Consider the following 5,583-nt stretch of genomic DNA (forward strand, 5'->3'; position numbering starts at 1 on the left):
AAAAAAAAAGTTACACAAATAGCCAATTGGCACATGAAAAGATACTCAACATCATTAGTCCTTAGGTAGATGCAAAGCAAAGCCACAGGGGGATATCACTTTAATTTTATTTACTTATTCCCTCCTACCCCCCATTTGGTGGAGTGCAGTGGGGCAATCTCTGTTCATGGCAATCTCCATCTCCCGGGCTCAAGCAGTCCTCCTGCCTCAACCTCGGAGTAGCCGGGACTACAGGCACGCACCACCACACCCGGCTAATTTTGAAAATGTTTTTCTAGAGACGAGGTCTCGCTTTATTGTCCAGGTTGGTCTCGAATTTCTGGCCTCCAGCGATCCTCCCACCTTGGCGCAGTGTTGGGATGACAGGCGTCAGCCATTACGCGGGCGGCAGCCATTCTGAGGTTTAACACAGAGATAGTATGCGCCCAGCGTCTGAGTATGTATTGTACAGAATATGTGGACCACCCTCTATAAAGGTCCGTGCACGAGGTTGGCTTTCTCTCGCAGCCTAGCAGTTTTCCACACAAAAGCGGCACTCATTTTTGCAGTCTCCAAAATGCTGTCGGGATTGGGAGCCCGCAGCTTCCGGAATTACAGGCACTTTCCCCGCCCCCAGTGCCCCATTCCATGCCTGGCCTCAACAGGCCCAAAGCGCACGCCCAGAGAAGGCTGGGGGTGGGAGGGGCGCGCTACACCCAGTAGGGGGCAGCCGCGGGCTTCCACGCCGTCAGTGCTTGCGGGCTTGCGGGTGTGTGCGGGTCGCCTGTGCTTCGCCACCGGCCAGCCCGGGAGCCGAGCGTGGAGGCTGGCTTTGTCTTCCCCCGGGAGGTAGGCCCGACAGCACAGGGGTACAGTCCAGCCTCAGCATGCCAAAGCTCAATGGGGAAGAGGATCCACCTCCCAACTGGGCTCTCCGGTTTGGGGGTCTCAGAGCTGTCCTGGTTTCCAGGCTGAGCCTTACCATCTTGTTTAGCACATGGTTAGGGGCCCTGGACTGGAGCCCAATAACCGGGGGCTCAGAGACTCTGGGGAGTCCTGGGGCCACAGGGTTGCTTCTTGGGCGGATGATAATGTTCCAGAATTAGCCAGTGGTGATGGTTGCACAATCTTGCCAATAATAATAACACTAAACCCACAGGATTGAACACATTTTAAAAGCTGAATTTTAGATACGTGAACTATATATATCAAAAAAGAGTGCTTACTACATCATGCTGTATTAGTTAGAAAGAGAAATATCCTAGATAGCCAATTCTCTAAGAGTCTGGCTCATACCTGTAATCCCAGCACTTTGGGAGCCCGAGGCGGGCGGATCACGAGGTCAAGAAATCGAAACCATCCTGGCCAACATGGTGAAACCCCAACTCTACTAAAAATACAAAAATTAGCTGGGCCTGGTGATGCACGCGCCTGTAGCCCCAGCTACTCGGGAGGTTGAGGCAGGAAAATCGCTTGAGCCCGGGGGGCGGAGTGAGCCGAGATCACACCACTGCACTCAAGCCTGGCGACAGAGCAACTCTGTCTCAAAAAAAGAAAAAAGTCTGTAGACTAGCGAGCTGTAGAGTGCAAAATGTTAATGCCACAGGTTTGTAAAGCTGAATACAAAGTGGCTTCTACAGCCCGGGTGGTGGCTTTCACCTCTAATCCCAGCACTTTGGGAGACCGAGGTGGGAGGATAGCTTGACCCCATGAGTTTGAGACCAGCCTGGGCAACACAGTGAGACACTTGTCTCTACAAATAATTTAAAAAATTAGCTGGGTGTGATGGAGCGTGCCTGTATTCCCAGCAGTCCCAGCTACTCGGGAGGCAGAGGTGGGAGGATCACTTAAAGCCAAAAGATCCGCCGGGCGCGGTGGCTCAAGCCTGTAATCCCAGCACTTTGGGAGGCCGAGGCGGGTGGATCACGAGGTCAAGAGATCGAGACCATCCTGATCAACATGGTGAAACCCCGTCTCTACTAAAAATACAAAAAATTAGCTGGGCATGGTGGCGCGTGCCTGTAATCCCAGCGACTCAGGAGGCTGGGGCAGGAGAATTGCCTGAACCCGGGAGGCAGAGGTTGCGGTGAGCCGAGATCGCGCCGTTGCATTCCAGCCTGGGTAACAAGAGTGAAACTCCGTCTCAAAAAAAAAAAAAAAAAAAAAAAAAAAAAAAAAAAAAAAAAAGCCAGAAGATCCAGGCTGCAGTGAGCCATGGTCGGGGGCCACTGCACTCCGGCCTGGGCGAAAGGGCGGCCCTGTCTCTAAAAACCATTCAGTTAGGAGTTGTTTACTGTAAAACAACAACATTTTAAACGGCTGATTTAAAAAACAACAATGTCTTCTGGTAACCTTTAAGAAATACTTCAGGCAGCTGGCTTTGTATTAACGCCCAAATTGAGTTGCTGCTGTTGTTTTTTTTTTGAGAAGGAGTCTCCCTCTGTCTCCCAGGATGCAGTGCAATGGTGCTATCTCGGCTCACTGCAACCTCTGCCTCCTGGGTTCAAGGGATTCTCCTCCTCAGCCTCTCGAGTAGCTGGGATTACAACTGCCCACCACCACATCTGGCTCACTTTTTGTATTTTTAGTAGAGATGGGGGTTTCACCATGTTAGCCAGGATGGTCTCGATCTCCTGACGTCATGATCCGCCTTCCTTAGCCTCCCAAAGTGCTAGGATTACAGGCCCGAGCCACTGCACGGGACCTGAGTTGGTATTTTCAACCCTATTTTACAAATGAGGAAACTGAGGCTTAGAGGGCTAGGTACCCTATCCAGCATAAGTTAAATGGTGGAACAGGGATTCCACCTCTGTTGGTAGGACTCCCAGGCCTGGTTACCCACAGGACACCACATCAACTCTAATTTCCATGGTTATTTAAAACCAGAGTTTGGGACTTTGGAATTCTTTCCTCTAGAAACCTGTACCCTCAGTTTTCTTTACTTCTGGTTGCGCTGCTGGGGTCACAAGACAATGTCTGTAGACCACCATGGTGAAAGGTGTCATGGTTTCTGAAGTCCCCGGGAAGCCCGTGAGGTGTGGAAGAGCTGGCTTTCTCGCTAACACACATCTCAGAGTGGAGGCGAGGACCTAATGCAGGCCCCACCACTTGCTAGTTCGTGCGCTACCCCCACGGACAACCAAAGTGCACCCCTTCCTGCTTCTGACAAGCACACATAGGGCTGGTGCTGGGAAAAGTCAGTCGCTGTGAAGCCGCCAGCACAGGGCCGGCCACTTCGTAAGCGTCGGTCACGCCTTAGCTGTTATGCTGACCTGAACATTCACCGCCGCAGGGCTCGCAGCCCAGCCACCGCCAGGTGTCGGGTGAGGCCTCCGGCATCAGGGCTTAGAGAAACGCCGTCAGGGGCGACACTCGGGGTGCCCTCCCTGCGTGTTTACGGCTGCAGTGTTGATCCGGCCGGAGGGCCCTACGCGCCCCAGAACACCGCGCCCCCGAACGGGCAGAGTGCGCCGGCCCAGTTGCCACCCAGGCCCGGTAGTGCTGGCATTCCACGTGCTCGCCCCTCCCCGCCCCTTTCCCCAGCCTTCCTAGCTGCGCCGGTCTCCCACCCTGAGCTCTGCAGCGGGAAAGCGGCAGCCCTCGAACCGACGCCAATAGTCACCCCAGGCAGCACAGGCTTACCTGTTCAGAGGTTTCCTTCCGAATCCCCCTCGGCCTTAGCTCTGCAGGAGTTGGGTCAACATGTGCAAGGACCCGGAAAGACCAAGGTGTAGCGTCAGCCAGTTAGGTGGATCCGTCTTCGGTGTTGTAGTAGCCGATAGGGCTATAGAGGCCTTCCTTTTTTTCTCACTGGACGCGGCTTTTGTCTATCAACGTCAATAGGAGAGATCATACGGAGAAGGCGGGGATTAGGGCTTCGGCTCCTCCCAGGCCTAGCCTGTCAGGGCCCGATGAACGTGGAGGCGGGGCCGGGAGCGCTTAGGGGCGGGGCAAGGCGCACGTGGGGGCGGGGCCGGGGGGCTGCTCTCTGAGCGCGGAACTGTCGGGAGTCCCTTTCCTGAGCCGCCGTGTCCTCCTCTCTCTGAAGGCTGATCCGGCCCTGGAGAAGTCCTCTCGCTGTGGTGGAAAGAGCGAAGGAGTCTGAGGCGAGGGACAGAAGTAACGTGATGTTACGACAGGCGGTGATGTCTTCGGCAATGGCCTCAGGCGGCGGAGACCGCTGCCCTGGGTCTGCGGGATTCAAGATGTAGTGGAGCCATCCCTGACCATAGAACTAAGAGTCCTCGGTGCTGGCTCCAGTACTGCTGCTGTTTGCTGTGGCACCTAGGGCGAATCTCTTCCCTTCTCTGTGCCTTGATTTCTCATGTTGAGAGAAGGAATCTGATCTATCATTCCCCAGTCCTCTCCAGCTCGGAGTTTGTTCACACCACCAGTATTTCTAGAATGACCTATGTGTGCTGTGCCTGTCCCGGGTATCAGCTGACGGTTGTGAGATCTTCTGAAAGGAAAACAGAAGCCTCTGATGGGCTGGTGGCCCGAAGAGACAGTTTGTGAGGACACCTGAGTTCACAGAGCCAGGCTTGGTGGGGTCCAGCAGCAGGCCTGGGGCGTCATGCGGCTCCATAACCCAGGCCCCTGCCCGTGGCTGGACCCGTTTTAAAGCAGGCGATGGGGTTCATCCATTGCACGCTGTGTGAAGTCATTTCAGCCCATAACGAGGAAGCGAGGATTTCAGGCTCAACTCCTGGCTCTGAGGAGTTTGTAGATAAGTACAGCGTGTGGAGTGGGGTGATGGGGAAAATGAGAGAAGTGGGTATAGTCAGAATAAAGGACCGCTTCATGAAGCTTGAGCGGCCTTGAAGAGAAGGCAGAGAGAAATCCTAGCTGAAGGAACAACGGGGCTAGAGGCTGGTTCAAGCTGGCTGGATGGGAGGGGAATCTTGGAAGCAAAGCTCCTGCAGGGTGGGTTGGGGCTTGTTGCCGCAGGAATTGACAGGGAAAGAATAGTCAGGCCTGGCGCAGTGGCTCATGCCTGTAATCCCAGCACTTTGGGAGGCCAGGAGTTCGGGACCAGCCTGGCCAAACTGGCAAAACCCCGTCTCTACTAAAAATACAAAAAATTAACTAGGTGTGGTGGCCGGTGCCTGTAATCCCACTTACTTGGGAGGCTGAGGTAGGAGAATGGCTTGAACCCGGGAGGCAGAGGTTGCAGTGAGCGGAGATTCTACCATTGCACTCCAGTCTGGATGACAGAGCAAGACACTGTCTTGGAAAAAAAAAAAGTAGACAATGGGAGGCTCTGAGAGTTTGAGAGTTGGGAAGTGACAGGCCTAGAGCTGTGCTTCTGGGAAATCACCATGTAGGCGTTTGGGAAGAAAAGATTGTGGAAGTCAACTGGGAGACCCCAAAGGAATTTATTGCAGCAACAGTCTTTGTGAAAGGTAGTTAGGGCCAAACCAGGGTGAAGGTAGCCAGGATGGAAGGGAGGTGCAGTTGGGAGGCAGGATTCAGAGGGAGAGTCAGCCAGATGTGAACTCTGGGGGAGGAGTCAAGCTGGCTTCTCCACGGAAGAGGGGGGTAACACTGGAGGAAGGTAGCAGGGGGACTTGGCATGGGCTTGCTGAGGGAATGAGCGGCTGGCAG

At 54.2% G+C, this 5,583-nt stretch overlaps 1 protein-coding gene across 5 annotated transcripts in view; it reads right to left on the reverse strand.

Annotated features, from left to right (window-relative positions):
• Positions 1–3,825, reverse strand: part of DCAF4 (DDB1 and CUL4 associated factor 4) — a 38,241-nt gene extending 34,416 nt beyond the window's left edge. Inside the window, exon 1 of one of the 5 annotated variants that reach the window (XM_017528728.2) lies at positions 3,622–3,825. The gene's annotated coding sequence lies outside the window, so the exon portion shown is untranslated. The remainder of the gene's footprint in view (positions 1–3,621) is intronic. The other 4 variants (XM_017528733.2, XM_017528727.2, XM_017528726.2 and 1 more) reach the window with 4 other exon arrangements.
• Positions 3,826–5,583: the final 1,758 nt, after the last annotated feature.

This window comes from Cebus imitator, unplaced genomic scaffold (genome assembly GCF_001604975.1).
Source record: "Cebus imitator isolate Cc_AM_T3 unplaced genomic scaffold, Cebus_imitator-1.0 Scaffold54, whole genome shotgun sequence".
NCBI classification, from domain to species: Eukaryota; Metazoa; Chordata; class Mammalia; order Primates; family Cebidae; genus Cebus; species Cebus imitator.